Below are 18,090 nucleotides of genomic sequence, written 5' to 3' on the forward strand. Positions count from 1 at the left end.
TAAGGTGCGCAGTACTGCCTCAACTTTCTCCAAGTGGGTTCCCCAGTATGGTGTATGGATGATGACATCATCTAGGTATGCAGCTGCATAACTAGTATGGGGGTGCAGCAGCTTACCCATGAGGCGCTGGAATGTGGCTGGGTCCCCATGTAGCCCAAAAGGGAGGATGGTGTACTGGAATAGCCCATCCGGGGTGGAGAATGCCATCTTTTCTTTAGCTTCTTTGGTCAGAGGAATCTGCCAGTACCCTTTTGTCAGATCCAGTGTAGTCAAGAATCGGGCACTACCCAGTCGGTCAACCAGTTCGTCGATGTGTGGTATGGGGTATGCATCAAACTGGGATATTTTATTCAGTTGGCAAAAGTCATTACAGAATCTCATGGTACTGTCAGGTTTAGGCGCTAGAACAATTGGACTGGACCACTGACTGTAAGATTCTTCAATAACCCCTAATTCTAACATTTTCTTTACTTCGGCCTTGATTTCTTCTCTTTTGGCTGCTGGGATTCGGTAGGGTCTTAATGTTACCTTGGCTCCGGGGATCGTGCAGATATGGAGATAGGTCTCAGTCGTCCACCCTGGTTTTGTAGAGAACACATCTCGGTTGCAATTAATCATGTCGGCTGCCTCGATCTTTTGGATTGGCGTCAAGTCGGATGATATCCTCACTTGCTCATGTAAGTTATCCTCCTGCTGAAGGGTCTCCGCATGACTAAGCATGCCTCTCGATCTTGCCAAGATTTTAGAAGACTGATGTGGTAAATTTGCTCTGATTTCCGGCTGCCACACCTTATAGTTCACTTCTCCCACGGCTTCAATTACTCCATAGGGTCCCTGCCACTGGGCCAACAGTTTACTTTCAGCTGTGGGCACCAGTATCATCACCCAATCCCCTGGTTGGAACCATCAAAGCTTCGCTTGGTGGTTCTAATGGGTTCGTTGGGTCTCCTGTGCTCTGTCCAAGTATTCTCATACAATGGGCGTAACTCGGGATCTCCGATCTCATCTTCAGTACATGCTCAACTATGTTCCTTCTGGGATTTGGCTCCTCTTCCCAGGCTTCTCTGGCTATATCCAATATTCCCTGAGGGTGGCGCCCATATAGTAGTTCGAATGGAGAGAAACCTGTAGAGGCTTGCGGAACCTCCCGGATGGCAAACATGAGGTAAGGCAATAGGGTATCCCAATCTTTCCCATCCCAGCTCACCACTTTCCTGATCATGGCCTTGAGGGTCCTATTGAACCTTTCCATGAGGCCATCTATTTGCGGGTGGTATACAGAGGTCCATAGGGCTTGTACATGGAGCAATGAACAGAGATCTTTCATCAACTTGGACACGAAAGGTGTCCCTTGATCAGTCAATATCTCCTTGGGTAGCCCAACCAAGGCAAAGATCTGTACTAGCTCCTTAGCTATTGTCTTGAAAGCTGTGTTGCGCAGGGGAACAGCTTACGGGTACCAGGTTGCATAGTCCAGTACAACAAGCACAGGTTGGTTGCCCCGAGCTGTCTTCTCTAGGGGCCCTACCAGATCCATGGCTATCCGTTTGAAAGGAACCTCTATTATTGGAAGTGGTATCAAAGGAGCCCGCAAGTGCGGGTGAGGGCTATGTAACTGACACTCCAGACAAGAGGTGCAGTATCGCCGGACATCTTCATGTACTCCTGGCCAGAAGAACCTCAGCAGGATCCGTGCCTGGGTTTTCTCTACCCCTAGGTGTCCTCCAAACAGGTGGCAGTGGGTGAGACTCAATATGGCTTTTTGATGTTTTTGTGGCACCAGAAGTTGTATCTCTTGCACCTGCATTTGCACCATGTGGTACAGGAGATCTTTCTTCACTATAAAGTAAGGTCAGGGACCCCGGACTTGCCATCCATGGGTATTCCATCGATCTCAGCCACCTCTTTCCTGGCGTTATCATATCTGGGGTCCTCCGCCTGGTCCTGCCCCAAAGTCTCTCTCCCGGGACTAACCTGCCCAAGCTCCCAGGGGCCGGCTTCCGCTTCTTCCAACAGCTCGCAACCATCATGGCTGGGGGCAGCCTCTGGTTCATCTTCTGTGGTGGAAGTTTCTCTGTTGGCTGCTCATGTCCATGTGCCTACTAGGGAGGTCTTCTGGCCCTGGGTCAGGATCCGGGTTCCCAAGGCCTTTGCCTCTTTTTTTGTGTTCCGGGTCTTGGGGGGCTGAGAACAGATCCTGAGAAGTCTCAGCGAACATCGGGGGGTTGACATTCCCTCAGTGACGAGTCGCTGTCCTCAGGGTCCCCACCTCTCTCCAGCCTCTCCGGGGGAAGTAAATTATCAAACCTGGATCGTCCCTCCCAATGACTACAGGATACGGGAGTTTAGGAACTACGCCCACAGTTACCTCAATGGGGCTTCCCTGAACCTCTGTCTCCACTGGGATAGTGGGATAATGGCTCACAGCCCCATGCACATATGTCACTGCTATGCGTTTGGCTTGTAGTAACTGACTACTTTTTACCAGCTTACCCAATATGAGGGTGATAGCACTCCCAGAGTCCACAAGCGCTGTAGTCTCTGCTCCATTTATCCTCACTGGCCTGGTGTAATTATGCGGGGCTAGTGCGACCCCCGCGAGGTGGATAAGGGAGCATGAGACCTCCCAATCCCCCAACTTACATTGCATAGGACACTGTGCGGCTATGTGTCCCCACTCCCCACATGCATAACATCTATAATTGCTTTTAATCACTCCCCTATCCTGGGGGTTAGGGAGTTTAGTCCTGGCGTTCCCCCCACTCAGGCCAATCCCTTCCTTCTGGGGTCCCCGCTGGTTTTCGCCCCCCCCTCCCTTCTTCCACCTAGGACTCCCTGGCGGTTTGCCTTCCAGGGTTGGGGTCGGATGCCTGCTTCGAAAGGGGCCTTCCTTGGGTAGTCAGGTCAGTTCCCTGGCTGTCATCCATCTTTCTACCAGTGTGATCATCTCGTCGTACATGAACGGATTGTTCTGGCCTACCCATTTGCGGCGATCTGGCGGCAGTCCCCGCATGTAATGGTCTATGACCAGGGTCTCCAAAATCTCCTCCGGCCTGCATACCTCGGGCTGTAACCACTTCCGTGCGAGGTGTATGAGGTCGAATAGCTGGGACCTTGGGGGTTTGTTCTCCTGGTATCTCCACTCATAGAACCTCTGAGCCCTTACTGCTGCCTTTACCCCTGATCGTGCTAGGATCTCTGCCTTCAGACGGGTATAGTCGTTGGCATCCGTGGCAGGCAAGTCAAAGTAGGCCTTCTGGGCCTCTCCACACAAAAAAGGGGCGAGAATGCTGGCCCACTGCTCCTGGGGCCACGCCTCACGCTGAGCAGTCCTTTAGAATGAGAGGAGATATGCCTCTACATCATCTCCTGACGTCATCTTTGGCAGACAACCAGTGGCCCTCAGGGTTCACCTCCTGTCGGACCCCCAGGCCTGGGTGGTGAGGATCTTCAGCTGGTCCACCACCTCTCTCAGAGGGCATGATCTTGGGTCGCCTGGCTCATCAATAATTGATTGGTTTCCTGTTGTAGCCGCATAGCCTCCTGTTGTGCCATTGCCTGAACCCGGGTGGCCTCCTGCTGGGCTGCCATGGCTTGTACCAGAGCTCTTATCACCTCCTCCATTGTGGTACAAAGCAAACAAACAAACCAAAACAAAAAAAAATCCAAAACCCCAGTGCACTTTTTTTTTAAACCTCTTTCTTCTGCCAAGCTGTGAAGGAAGTCCCACTCCTGACACCAGTTGTGACAAAGCTCTGTCCTTGCCTCCGTGGGTCCCGCATTTCCTGGCGGATTTCGCTAGCCTTAGAGGCTCACTGTGCCCCTCAACGTAACCCTTCTCTTTCTAGAGACAAGGGTCACAGTCTACTGAGCCATTTTCATCATAAGCCAGTGAGGGAGGTGAGGAGAAGTTATCCTTCCTTGCACAGTCTCTGTTGTCTCCCAGCCTCAGTGATTAATTAGGGGCAAAGGTGTGGAGAGAGCTCGGGCCCACCCTCTACTCCGGACTCCAGCCCAGGGACCCTAATAGCATCAGCTATAGTAGTTGACCTTTCAGAAACATGATATGTACAATTCCATGGGCTACTTCCCCCACAGCAGCCCTCACTTCCTCAAGCTCCACTTCACCCTTACCTCAGGGCCTCCTTCCTTGTGCCTGATATGGTGTGTACTACTCAGCCTCTCCAACAGCACAACTTCCTCCCACAGCTCCTGATATGCACACCCACCTGACTAACTGGGAGGCTTTTAACTAGTTTTAGCCAGCCCCTGATTGGCTTCAGGTGTCCCAATCAAACTAGCCTTCTCCCTGCCTTCTGGAAAGTTCTTAATTGGCCCCAGGTGTCTTAATTGACCTGGAGCAGCTGCCATTTCACTTATCCAGTTACCAGGGATTGGTGTAGCCTGGAGTGAATCTCTCTCTCTCTCTCTCTCTCTCTCTCCCTCCCCGTCCCTCTCACTGCTCTCCCATAGCCTTCTAGCTTGGAGGGAGGTGGGAAGCTGCTACTCCTGCTGCTGGGCCCTGAACTCTCCCTGCTGCTCCAGCTGCTCCCCTGGCTGTACCAGACACCCCCTATTCTCTGCTACTTGGCTGCTAGACTCCCCACTCTCGGGTGCTGCTACTGCTCCAACTGCAACCCCGGGGGGGGGGGGCTGCTAGCCCACTCCCCAGAGAGGAGGAGTGAGGGACCCCAGCCACTGCTGTTGTGGATACCACCACCACCATCACCTGAGAGGGGTCCTTTCTGCTTGCCTGGACTACCACCTGGAGTTCCTGGAGCTGCTGCTGCTGCTGCTGTGGAGTCTGCTGCCTGGAGCTGCTGAAGCCCAAGGAGGAGAAGAGGACCATCTGCCTGTGGGGGAGCACCTAGAGACTTTACAGACCACCATGGAGGGGGCCTAAGACTGAGTAATTTTCAAACTGTGCTCTTGTGGTGGGGGTCTTGACTGTGTTACCAGGGACACAGGGGGTGTGGTGTGGAGCTGCTCCCCAATCCATCTGTGTGTCCCCCCAACCCCCACCACTACTACCACCACCACTGCCCCCTCCACCACCCCCACTGGCTGTATACCATCTGCCTCAGCTCCTGCCTTTGGACTCAGCTGCTTGCTTGGCTTGCCACGCCCTATTTCCACCCTTTGGGCCAGAAGCAGCAGCCAGCTAAAAAAAGACTTGTGCAAGTGCACATGGGCACATGTGCCCCCCCCCCGGACTGCCTAACCCCCAGCTTTGCCCTTTACTACCTGCCCCATTTGCCACTTGCTTTGCCTCCTCTTTTGCTCCAGCCCCCCTTACTAGCTTCAGTTTGTTTGCCTGCCCTGCCCATTTCCTTCTGCAGCCTTTGTTTGTTTGCCCCGCCCCAGCCTCTGAAGCTAGCCCCTTGGTTTCCCTGTTCTACCCCCAGACCGCTTAGCCCCTCGCTCCGTGTGCCCATGCCCCCTCCCATGCGCTTGTGCAATTCCCCATTTTAGTTGCAACCCTCTTCACTGCACCCTCAATGTTGTTGAATCCCCCCCCCCATAGTGCACCAAGAGGAGCCGGAATTTCCACCTTGTGTCGGTGACTGACCCCTAACCCCTGATTGCCCCCCGTCCAGCCCACCCCTTTTGGCGCCCTCCTCCCCTGCCTGCAGCCTAGCGGGGAGGAGTGGTCGACCTGCTTCCCCTCTCCCCTCCTCCTTTTGGTGTCCCCCCTTTCCTCCTTGCTCATGATGGCGGGGGATGAGACGGGGGAGACCCCTCCAGCAGCCCAAGCTGCCCCTCCCCCACCTGCCCCTCCGTCACCCCCCCAAGCTTCTACCTCCGCTGCCAAACCATCTGCCATCGCCCCCGCTGGGGCACCAGCAGCGACAGGCACCGGGGTGACCTCCACTGCTGCCACATCTATCACCCCCTCAGATTTGGGGGAGCCCCCCCAGCCGGTGGGAAGGGCCAGGGGAAGAAGAAGGGGAAGGGCCCCGCTAAAAAGACCAGGCCCTCCATGGCAGGGGCTGCCCCCGATGCCCCGGCCCCATCTCCAGCTGGGGTGCCCCTCCCCGCTGTTCCCTCCACCAGCTCTGCAGGTGTCCCTCCCCCGGCCCCCAGAGCATACGCCCAGGTGGCGGCAGCCCCCCCGCCTGCTGCTACGTCATTTCTCCAGCCCACCGCCTCCGCTACCATCTATAGCGGCCGGGGCCCCTTTCCCACCATGACCAGGAAGCACGGCGTCCATTGCCTCCTGGTGCCCGCCTCACCCCACGTGGAGACCTATGTGCGGGCATTGGCGAGGGTGGTGGGGCCCACGGCCATTGTGGCGGCCTCCAAAATGTATGGCAAGGTCGTCCTCTTCTTAGCATCGGAGGCCGCCGCCCAGGAGGCGGTGGAGAAGGGCCTGGCGGTGGGGGGCGTGTTCGTCCCCTTAGAGCCGCTAGAGGACCTGGGCGTCCGCCTGGTCCTGATCTCCGTCCCTCCCTTTCTCCCCAATGCCGCCCTGTTACCCGCCCTTTCTACCTTGGAAAAGCCCATCTCTGTCATCAGCCCTCTCCCGTTGGGCTGCAAAGACCCCGCCCTCCGTCACGTCCTCTCCTTCCGCCGGCAAGTGCAGCTTCAACTACGGCCGGAGGCGCGCAACGGAGAGGCACTGGAGGGGTCCTTCCTAGTCCCCTACCAGGGGACCCATTACAGGGTGCATTATTCCACGGGGGAGGCCCGGTGCTACCTCTGCCGGGCGATGGGGCACGTCCGGAGGGACTGCCCCCTGGCCCGGGAAGGAGGGGAATCCAGGACCCCCGAGCCCCGGCAGGGCACCGGCCCCATCATCGCCGACGCCCCTGGCTGCCCGGCGCCTGAAACCGCCCCTCCTCCTTCCCAGTCCACCATTGCTCCCGCTCGGGCCCAAGGGGCACCTCCCCCACTATGCCCAGACGAGCGGGAGAACCCCGCCCCCGCTGTTTGCAATCTGGCGAGGCCTGTGGAGGAGGGTGCGGCAGGGACACCACCAAGCATGGGAGAGGGCCCGCCCCAAGGGGAATCTTCCCTCCCTTGTGCTGCCCCACTGTTACCCCCTCGAGTCCCTGAGCCATCGTCTCTGTCCCCTGACACAACCCCTGCTAGCCAGCCCCGGATGATGCCATGGAGGGCTGGGCCCTAGTCCAGGGGAAGCAGGGCAAGCGGAAGGCTCGAGCTCCGCTCCTCCCATCTGACGCGGAGGCCCCCCGGAAGACCAGGAAGGGGGGCACCGATGCCGAGCCTTCCGCTCTACCCACGGGTGTGTTCACCCACCAGAGCCGGCTGGGGAAGACGTGGCAGCGCTGGAAGGCGGTATCTCCCCTCCACGGAAGTCCCTCCCCTCCAAGACCCCCGAGGCACCATCTGAAACCCCAGTGTGCCCCGCAGCAATCGTCGTGTCAGGTGCCGGCGGGGAGAATCCCGGGGTAGCGGAAAACAATTTCCCGTCTATATATGAGGAGATCGAGGCCCTGGGTCTGACCCCGGTCACCCAGGGGAAGGACGATCCTATGCCAGCGGGCCTCGATCTGGGCGACCTCACTCCAGCCCCCCTTTCCCCATGTTCCCTCCCCCTAACCGTTGCTTCTGCTCCCACCTCCAAGGAGCCCCTGGACTCCTCCATCAACCCGGCTGCAGAGGGCACCCCGCTGAGAGCCACCGAGCCAGCTGACGCAATGGCCAGTGCCACGCGGCTGGAACCTGAGCCACCAGGGGCATCCCTCGCTGGTGAGGAGCATTTGACCTCCTTCCTGGGAGAGGACCCTACAGAAGAAAGTCCACCTCCTGATGCCGTGGCTGCCAAATCCACCAGAGAGCTTGCGCCCGGCATCAGTGAGAGCCCTCTCCCGACCCAGACTCTCACCTCTACCCCTGCCCTTGCCCTTATCCCGCCCACCTCCCGAGATATTATTGCAACCCCTGGGACTGTCTCCTTCCCCTTGCCAACAGATGACTCCCAGGGAGTAGCCTTTGTGTTTACCCGTCCCGACCCACCAGGGGCTGCTATCCTCCCTCCGCCGCCCCCTATCACCCCAGCATTCAGGTTAACCCATCAGGAGCCCTGTCGGGGGTCCGCACCCTGTCTGGCCGTCACGGTGGGCTACGGGGCTGTACCAAGGGCACCGTCGGGGAGTAACCAGACCATAACCCCAGCCCCCCATGCGCTGCAAGAGGAGTTGCGGGAGTTTCTAGAAGATGTCCGTGGCTCCCGCAACTAAGTCCAGCTTGCCCTCCAGCGATGGGGGGACTTTAATCAAATCCTCCGGGCCGCAAGGGCCCTCATGGGGGAGGGTAAAAGGACCAGGAGGCAGGGCGCCGCAGCCTACCAGCGGGTCCGCCACTTCTGTGACTCCTTACTGACCTACGGGGTGGGTCACAGACTGCTGCGCGGCCCGCCGAGAGCCATGAGCATCCCTGCCGGCGAGGATCCCCCCCAGCCCTCCTCATGGCACCCTTTACCATCGCAACATTGAACACCCGTGGCTGTAGGATGGGTCTCCGCAGGTCCCAGGTGCTCTCCTTCCTTCGAGAGAGGAGGTACTCTGTGGTTTTCCTGCAGGAGACCCATACGGATCCGACCGCCGAAGACAGCTGGCGGCTGGATTGGGGAGACAGGGTCTACTTTAGCCACCTCACAGTTTGTACGGCTGGAGTGGCGACCCTGTTCTCCCCCGACCTACGGCCCGAGGTGCTGGGGGTCACCGAGGTTGTGCCGGGTCGCCTGCTGCACCTCCGGGTCCACATGGAGGGGCTCGTAGTCAACCTAGTCAACATCTATGCCCCAGCAGCGAGCCCGGAGCGGCTGCAATTCTATCAGCAGGCATCCGCCTTCCTCGGCACCTTGGATCCTCAGGACTGCCTGGTCCTGGGAGGGGACTTTAACATCACCCTTGAGGAGTGGGACCGCTCGGGGACCAAACAGAGCCCGGCCGCCATCGCCGTCCTCCAGGAGATAGTCGAACACCACTCCCTGGTGGACGTCCCTGGTGGACGTCTGGCGCGACCACCACCCGGATGACACTTCCACGTTCACCTTTGTCCGGGTGGAGGCCCATCGGTCGCGCCACTCCCGGTTGGACCGCATTTATTTATCAAGCTTTCATCTTTCACGAGCCCACTCCTCCAGCATCCGGCTGGCCCCATTTTCTGACCATCATATAGCCACTGTGACAGCCTCCCTCTGCGCGGAGAGGCCGGGGCCGGCCTATTGGCATTTTAACAACAGCTTGCTGGAGGATGCGGGCTTCATGGCGTCCTTCCGGGAGTTCTGGCTGGCCTGGCGAGGGCAGCGGCGTGCCTTTCCCTCGGCGCGACGGTGGTGGGACCTAGGGAAGGTGCGCGCCCGGCTCTTCTGCCGTGACTACACCCGGGGCGCCAGCCAACGGAGGGATGCAGCGATAGAGCAGTTGGAACGGGAGGTCTTAGAGCTGGAGAGGCGTCTGGCTGCCAGCCCCGAGGATCCACCCCTCTGCGGAGCGTGCCGGGAGAAGCGGGAGGAGCTCCGGACCCTCGAGGACCATTGGGCCCTGGGTGCCTTTGTTCGATCCCGCATCCGTCTCCTTCGGGAGATGGATCGCGGCTCCCGCTTCTTCTACGCCCTGGAGAAAAAGAGGGGGGCTAAAAAACATGTCATCTGCCTACTGGCAGAAGATGGCACCCCCCTCACGGATCCGGTGGAGATGTGCGGGAGGGCGAGAGCCTTCTATGTAAGCCTTTTCTCCCCGGATCCAACTGATCCTAACGCTTGCAGAGTGCTTTGGGAAGAGCTCCCGACGGTCAGCGCGGGCGACCGAGACTGGCTAGAGCTGCCTCTCACTCTGGCCGAGTTCTCGGAAGCCCTCCGTCGCATACCCACCAATAAATCTCCGGGCATGGATGGGCTGACTGTGGAGTTCTATCGCGTGTTCTGGGACATCCTGGGCCCAGACCTAGTAACCGTCTGGGCCGCGTCTTTGCAGAGCGGGGTCCTCCCTCTTTCGTGCAAGCGAGCCGTGTTGGTCTTATTGCCGAAGAATGGGGAACTCCGCAATTTACGAAATTGGCGTCCCATCTCACTCCTCAGCACGGACTACAAAGTCGTGGCAAAAGCCAACTCGCTGCGGCTAGGGTCCGTGCTGGTGGAAGTGTCCACCCAGACCAGACCTACACCGTCCTGGGCCGCAGCATCTTCGACAACCTATATCTGGTCTGGGACCTATTGGAACTTGGGTGTAGGGATGGTCTGTCGTTCGCTCTCCTGTCCTTTGATCAGGAGAAGGCGTTCAACAGGGTGGATCACAGGTATCTTCTGAGCACTCTGCAAGCGTTTGGCTTCGGACCCCAGTTTGTGAGTTTTCTCCGGGTGCTGTACGCCTCCGCAGAGTGTTTGGTCAGGCTCAACTGGACCCTGACCGAACCGGTCAGCTTCGGGTGAGGAGTATGGCAGGGGTGCCCCCTCTCTGACCAGCTGTACGCTCTGGCGATCGAGCCCTTCCTGTGTCTCCTCCGAAGGAGGTTGACAGGGTTGGTGCTGCGGGAGCCAGGCCTGTCGGCGTACACTGATGACGTGCTCCTCGTGGTCCAGGACCCGGGCGACTTGGCGCGGGTGGAGGCTTGCCAGGCCATCTATTCGGCAGCCTCCTCCGCGTGGGTCAACTGGGTCAAGAGCTCTGGCTTGGTGGTAGGGGACTGGTGGCAGGCGAGCTCCCTCCCACCCGTGCTTCAGGCCATCCGGTGGAGCACGGGTCCGCTGCTCTATCTGGGCGTTTACCTTTCTGCCACGCATCCCTCTCCACTGGAGAACTGGCAGAATTTAGAGGGCGGGGTGATAGAGCGGCTCCGGAAATGGACTGGACTACTCCGGTGCCTCTCCCTTCGAGGGAGAGCATCGGTGCTTAATCAACTAGTCCTGTCCATGCTCTGGTACCGGCTCAACACCCTGGTCCCGGCCCCGGGTTTCCTGGCCAACCTCCGGACATCAATTCTGGAGTTCTTCTGGTCAGGACTGCACTGGTTCCCTGCAGGGATTCTCCATCTACCCCTGGAGGAGGGAGGGCAGGGCCTAAAATGTCTGCTTACTCAGGTCCATGTCTTCTGCCTCCAGACCCTGCAGAGGCTCCTTTATGGTGCAGGTAGTCCGGCGTGGAGCATACTGGCGCACGCCTTCCTGCGCCACTTCCGAGGGCTCCGATACGACCGGCAGCTCCTTTATCTCCATCCGAGAGGTCTTCCGCAAGACCTCTCCGGGCTGCCGGTCTTCTACCAGGACCTCCTCTGGACCTAGAAACTCTTTACAACGACCAGGTCTGTGGCGGCCACCGAGGGGGCAGATCTCCTCGCGGAGCCCCTGCTACACAACCCCCAGCTCCGTGTGGAGGTGGCGGAGTCCCGCTCGGTGCGCCAGAGGTTGATCCTGGCAGAGGTCACAAGAGTCGGAGACCTCCTGGACTATGACCGGGGAGACTGGCTGGATCCCCTGACGCTCGCTCAGCGCATGGGGCTTTCCAGACCTTGTACTCCCCGGCGCATACTTCAGGAGGTGAAGGCCGCTTTGCTGCCCGCTGCTCGGGTTCATCTCGACCGGGTCCTGCACGAGGGCACGCCCCACCCACCCGTTACCCCAGGCCCGCCGGACCTTTTAATTGGACCCCTGCCCCGTGGACCCAACCAACCCCTTCACCCCTTCACTAGAAGCCGGTTGCACGAGATGCAGCCGGTCTGCTTTCAAACCGCGCCAAGAAAACATCTCTACACGCTCGTGCTCCACACCCTTCACGCCCGCACCCTTGTGTCCTGCCCCAATACAAAATGGCGGGACCTCCTGCCGCCTTTGGAGGGTGAGGAGCCCCGGTGGGCCAGCCTATTTTCCACCTTAGTCCCAAGGCCCGCCGGGGATGTCAGTTGGCGGCTCCTTCACGGAGCCGTGAGCACAGGCGTGTACTTGGCGCAGTTCACTTTAATCCCAGACACCTGCCCCTTTTGCGGCGTGAGGGATACCCTGGCACATGCATACCTGGAGTGTGCCAGGCTGCAGCCCCTATTCCGGCTCCTCACCAATATTTTATTACGTTTTTGGTTGCACTTGTTTCCTCACCTTCTCATTTATGCACTCGCTATCCGTGGCCCCACCAAGTCACGGGATCTCCTGGTCAACCTCCTCCTGGCCCTAGCTAAAATGGCCATCTACAAAACCAGAGTGAGGAGGTTGGCCGATGGAGTCTCCTGTGACTGTGGGGCCTATTTCCGATCCTCTGTCCGTTCACGTATCCGGGCAGAATTCCTCTGGACGGCGTCCTCTGACTCCCTTGATGCTTTTGAGGAGCAGTGGGTGCTGTCTGGGGTTCTCTGCTCGGTGTCCCCATCCGGTTCCCTTCGTTTGACCCTTTGACCGCACTCCTGTCCCTGTTATTTCATTAGTTGTCCCCCGGAATTTTTTGGGCATCTAGGTCCTGTGGATCCCCCTTTGAGGCTAGGAGGGATCCTTTAGCAGTGGACGGGCTTCGCCTGCCCACTTCCCGGAGCCCAATAAGACTGCTCTCTAATAGCCTTCTAGCTTGGAGGGAGGTGGGAAGCTGCTACTCCTGCTGCTGGGCCCTAAGCTATCCCTGCTGCTCCAGCTGCTCCCCTGGCTGGGCCAGACACCCCTGTTCTCTGCTAACTGTTTGCTGGACCCCCCACTCTGGGGGCTGCTACCGCTCCAACTGCAGCCCCGGGGTGGGGCTGCTAGCACAGAGAGGATGAGTGAGGGACCCCAGCCACTGCTGTTGTGGATACCACCACCACCACCTGAGGGGGTCCTTTCTGCCTGCCTGGATCACCACCTGGAGTTCCTGGAGCTGCTGCTGCTGCTCCTGTGGAGTCCGCTGCCTGGAGCTGCTGAAGCCCGAGGAGGAGAAGAAGAGGACCATCTACCAGTGGGGGAGCACCTAGAGACTTTGCAGACCACCGTGGAGGGGGCCCTAAGACTGAGTAACTTTTGAATTGTGCTCTTGTGGTGCGGGTCCTGACTGTGTTTGTAGGGACACAGGGGGTGTGGCGTGGAGCTGCCCCCCGATCCATCTGTGTGTCCCCCCCAACCCCCACCACTACTACCACCACCGCTGCCCCCTCCACCACCCCCACTGGCTGTGTACCATCTGCCTCAGCTCCTGCCTTTGGACTCAGCTGCTTGCTTGGCTTGCCACGCCCTATTTCCACCCTTTGGGCCAGAAGCAGCAGCCAGCCTAAAAAGACTTGTGCAAGCGCACGTGGGTGCATGTGCCCCCCCCCGGACTGCCTACCCCCCAACTTTGCCCTTTACTACCTGCCCCATTTGCCAGTTGTAGCTTTGCCCTCCCCTTTTGCCCCAGCCCCCCTTACTAGCTTCAGTTTGTTTGCCTGCCCTGCCCATTTCCTCCTGCAGCCTTTGTTTGTTTGCCCCACCCCAGCCTCTGAAGCTAGCCCCTTAGTTTCCCTGTTCTACCTCCAGATCGCTTAGCCCCTTGCTCCGTGTGCCCATGCCCCCTCCCATGCGCTTGTGCAACTCCCCATTTTAGTTTCAACCCTTTTCACTGCACCCCGAATGTTGTTGTATTCCCCCCTCCCCTAGTGCACCAAGAGGAGCCGGAATTCCACCTTGTGTCAGTGACTGACCCCTAACCACTGATTGCCCCCCATCCAGCCCACCCCTTTTGGCGCCCTCCTCCCCTGCCTGCAGCCTAGCGGGGAGGAGTGGTCGACCTGCTTCCCCTCTCCCCTCCTCCTTCTGGTGTCTCTCCTTCCCTCCCTGCTCATGATGGAGGGGGATGAGACGGGTGGGGCCCCTCCAGCAGCCCGAGCTGCCCCTCCCCCACCTGCCCCTCCATCACCCCCCCAAGCTTCTACCTCCGCTGCCGAACCATCTGCCATCGCCCCCGCTGGGGCACCAGCAGCGACGGGCATCGGGGTGACTTCCACTGCTGCCACGTCTCTGCCCCCCTTAGATTCGGGGGGAGCCCCCCGAGCCGGCGGGAAGGGCCAGGGGAAAAAGAAGGGGAAGGGCCCCACTAAGAAGACCAGGACCTCCATGGCAGGGGCTGCCCCCAATGCCCTGGCCCCACCGCCGGCTGGGGCGTCCCTCCCCGCTGTTCCCTCCACCAGCTCTGCGGGTGTCCCTCCCCCGGCCCCCAGAGCATAGGCCCAGGTGGCGGCAGCCCGCCCACCTGCTGCTACGTCATCTCTCCTGCCCACCGCCTCCACTAACATCTATAACGGCCGTGGCCCCTTTCCCACCATGACCAGGAAGCACGGCGTCTGTTGCCTCCTGGTGCCCGCCTCGCCCCACGTGAAGACCTATGTACGGGCGTTGGCGAGGGTGGTGGGGCCCACGGCCATTGTGGCGGCCTCCAAAATGTATGGCAAGGTCGTCTTCTTCTTAACGTCGGAGGCTGCTGCCCAGGAGGCGGTGGAGAAGGGCCTGGCAGTAGGGGGCATCTTTGTCCCCTTAGAGCCGCTAGAGGACCTGGGCAGCCGCCTGGTCCTGACTTCTGTCCCTCCCTTTCTCCCCAATGCCGCCCTGTTACCTGCCCTTTCTAACTTGGGGAAGCTCATCTCTGTCATCAGCCCTCTCCCGTTGGGCTGCAAAGACCCCGCCCTCCGTCACGTCCTCTCGTTCCGCCGGCAAGTGCAGCTTCAACTGCCGCCGGCGGCGCGCGACGGAGAGGCACTGGAGGGGTCCTTCCTAGTCCCCCACCAGGGGGCCCATTACCGGGTGCATTATTCCACGGGGGAGGCCCGGTGCTACCTCTGCCGGGTGATGGGGCACATCTGGAGGGACTGCCCCTTGGCCCGGCAAGGAGGGGCATCTGGGACCCCCGAGCCCCGGCAGGGCACTGGCCCTGTCATCGCCGGCGCCCCTGGCTGCCTGGTGCCCGAAACCACCCCTCCTCCTTCCCAGTCCACCATTGCTCCCGCTCGGGCCCAAGGGCACCTCCCCAACTATGCCCAGATGAGCGGGAGAGCCCCGCCCCTGCTGCTTGCAATCTGGCGGGGCCTGTGGAGGAGGGTGTGGCAGGGACACCACCAAGCATGGGAGAGGGCCCGCCCCAACGGGAATCTTCCCTCCCTTGTGCTGCCCCACCATTACCCCCTTGAGTTCCTGAGCCATCGCCTCTGCCCCCTGACACAACTCCTGCTAGCCATCCCCCCGGATGATGCCATGGAGGACTGGGCCCTAGTCCAGGGGAAGCGGGGCAAGCGGAAGGCTCGAGCTCCGCTCCTCCCATCTGACGCGGAGGCTCCCCGGAAGACCAGGAAGGGGGCACTGATGCCGAGCCTTCCGCTCTACCCACGGGTGTGTTCCACCCACCAGAGCCGGCTGGGGAAGACGTGGCAGCGCTGGAAGGCGGTATCTCCCCTCCACGGGAGTCTCTCCCCTCCAAGACCCCCGAGGCACCATCTGAAACCCCAGTGTGCCCCGCAGCAATCGTCGTGTCAGGTGCCGGCGGGGAGAATCCCGGGGTAGCGGAAAACAATTTCCCGTCTATATATGAGGAGATCCAGGCCCTGGGTCTGACCCCGGTCACCCAGGGAGAGGACGATCCTATGCCAGCGGGCCTCGATTTGGGCGACCTCACTCCAGCCCCCCTTTCCCCATGTTCCCTCCCCCTAACCGTTGCTTCCGCTCCCACCTCCGAGGAGCCCCTGGACTCCTCCATCAACCCGGCTGCAGAGGGCACCCCGCTGAGAGCTGCCGAGCCAGTTGAGGCGATGGGCAGTGCCCCGCGGCTGGAACCTGAGCTACCAGGGACACCCCTCGCTGGTGAGAAGCATTTGACCTCCTTCCCGGGAGAGGGCCCTACAGAAGAGAGTCCACCTACTGATGCCGTGGCTGCCAAATCCACCAGAGAGCTTGCGCCCGGCATCACTGAGAGCCCTCTCCCCACCCAAAATCTCACCTCTACCCCTGCCCCTGCCCTTATCCCGTCCACATCCCGAGATGTTATTGCCGCCCCTGGGGCTGTCTCCTTCTCCTTGCCAACAGATGATCCCCAGGGAGTGGCGTTTGTGTTTACCCATCCCGACCTACCAGGGGCTGCTATCTTCCCTCCGCCGCCCCCATCGCCCCAGCATTTAAGCCAACTTATCAGGAGCCCTGTCGGGGGTCCGCACCCTGTCTGCCCGTCTCGGTGGGCCACGGGGTTGTAGTAAGGGCCCCGTCGGGGAGTAACCAGACCGTAACCCCAGCCCCCCGTGCGCTGGCAGGGAAAACAGGCTCGGAGGTAACAGTGGGCGCTGTCCGGGGTTCTCTGCTCGGTTCCCCCGTCTGGTTCCCTTAGTTTGACCCTTTGACCACACTCCTGTCCCTGTTATTTCATTAGTTGTCCCCCGGAATTTTTTGGGTATCTAGGTCCTGTGGATCCCCCTTTTAGGCTGGGGGGGATCCTTTAGTGGTGGATGGGCTTTGCCCGCCCACTTCCCGGATCCCAATAAGACTACTTTTCTATAGCCATCTGGTCTTGCCCCGTCACACCGTATAGATCATTGTTGCAACCACTGCTATATATTTGCAGCAAATATTGTACAAATGTTGTCGTGTAAGGTGTCTATAAAAAGGTTATGATTTGCTGGTTATGATTATGCTATATATATGTGTGTGTATCATTTTTGTAGTTGAAATTATGAATATTGGCTACGTACTTGTATCTCAATGTGTTTGATTCTAAGTAGCCTCAGTTAAGCATTTGGTCATCTTCTTGAAAAAGGACTATTCTCAGTAAGTGCCCAATCAAGAAACACTTAACTGACAATGGACTTTAGGAGATGTCAGTCCATATCTGAGTTTTCCTGGGAACGTTCAAACTAACATGTAAACAATTGCTTCGGCCTGTAAAAGAACTGAATCATGCATGGACATGTGATTTGCTCATGTGACTACAAACTCCATCTTGTTGCTATGATTTTACACAGGAGAACAAAGAGGTTTCTGCCCACAAGAGAGACTATAAAAGGCCCTGGAAACCCCTCCCTTTTTCTTCAATTCTGCTTCTTGCCTCTGGAGGGACTTTGCTACACTGAAGCTCTGAACAAAGGACTGAATGACCCATCCAAGCTGTGGATTCACTCCAGAGACTGGATTTGAACCTGCAGTTTATTCCATCACTGCTACAAGCCTGAACCAAGAACTTTGCCATTACTGTATGTAATTGATTCCAGTTAACCAATTTTTAGCTCTCATTCTTTCTTTTATGATTAAGCTTTTAGATTCTAAAGGATTGGCAACAGCGTGATTTGGGGTAAGATCTGACTTGTATATTGACCTAGGTCTGGGGCTTGGTCCTTTGGGATCGGGAGAACCTCCTTTTCTCTTTTACTTGGGTATTGGTTTTCATAACCATTCGTCCCCATAACGAGTGGCACTGGTGGTGATACTGGGAAACTGGAGTGTCTAAGGGAATTGCTTGAATGACTTCTGGCTAGCCAGTGGGGTGAGACTGAAGCCCTCTCTCTTTGACTGGTTTGGTGTGCCTTAATAGTAAAGGAAACCCAGGCTTGGGCAGCAATTTGTCCTGAATTGATACTCTCAGTTGTGTCCCACCAGAGGCCACCTCATTACATCTAGCAAGGGAAGGGAAGTGACACAGCATCTGTCCACATGCTGGGCCTGATCCTGAGAGGTGCTGAGCTGACAGGAGTTCCATTGACTTCCTCAGTGGGATAAGCAGGTTCTCAAAACCTCTCCAGCTCAAGCTGTGATGGGTTCGGTCACAGAGATCCTCTTGGGACTGTCACCTAATGCACTGAGATTACCTCCGAGCCTGTTTTCCCTGTCAGCTTGGGACTCCAGAACCTTGCCATGTTGAGCCAGACTTGCTAGCCTGCTGCAACACAGACCCAGGTCTGGTCCACACTCCCAAAGCTGTAGACTTTGACCTGCTGAGCAGTTTTTGGTTACCTAGCTCCAGCATCCAGACCCCCAGTTCCCAATGGAATCCAAACCCCAAATACATCTGTTTTACTCTGTATAAAGCTTATACAGTGTAAAATCATAAATTGTCCACCCTCTATAACACTGATAGAGAGCTATGCACAGCTGTTTGCTCCCACAGGTATCAATCACTTACTCTTGGTTAATTAATAAACAAATGTGATTTTATCAAGTAGGATTTA

The 18,090-nt window shown here is 58.3% G+C and overlaps 1 long non-coding RNA gene across 1 annotated transcript; it reads right to left on the minus strand.

Annotated features, from left to right (window-relative positions):
* Nucleotides 1–1,608: 1,608 nt before the first annotated feature.
* LOC122455519 lies at nt 1,609–16,615 on the minus strand. Its single transcript, XR_006273745.1, has 3 exons — nt 16,454–16,615; nt 3,750–3,760; nt 1,609–1,621 (listed from the first exon to the last, which is right to left on the minus strand). It is a non-coding gene; the product is annotated as an uncharacterized LOC122455519 (long non-coding RNA).
* Between the last annotated feature and the right edge of the window lie 1,475 nt (nt 16,616–18,090).

The sequence above is a fragment of the Dermochelys coriacea genome, chromosome 8 (assembly GCF_009764565.3).
Source record: "Dermochelys coriacea isolate rDerCor1 chromosome 8, rDerCor1.pri.v4, whole genome shotgun sequence".
Taxonomy (NCBI): Eukaryota; Metazoa; Chordata; order Testudines; family Dermochelyidae; genus Dermochelys; species Dermochelys coriacea.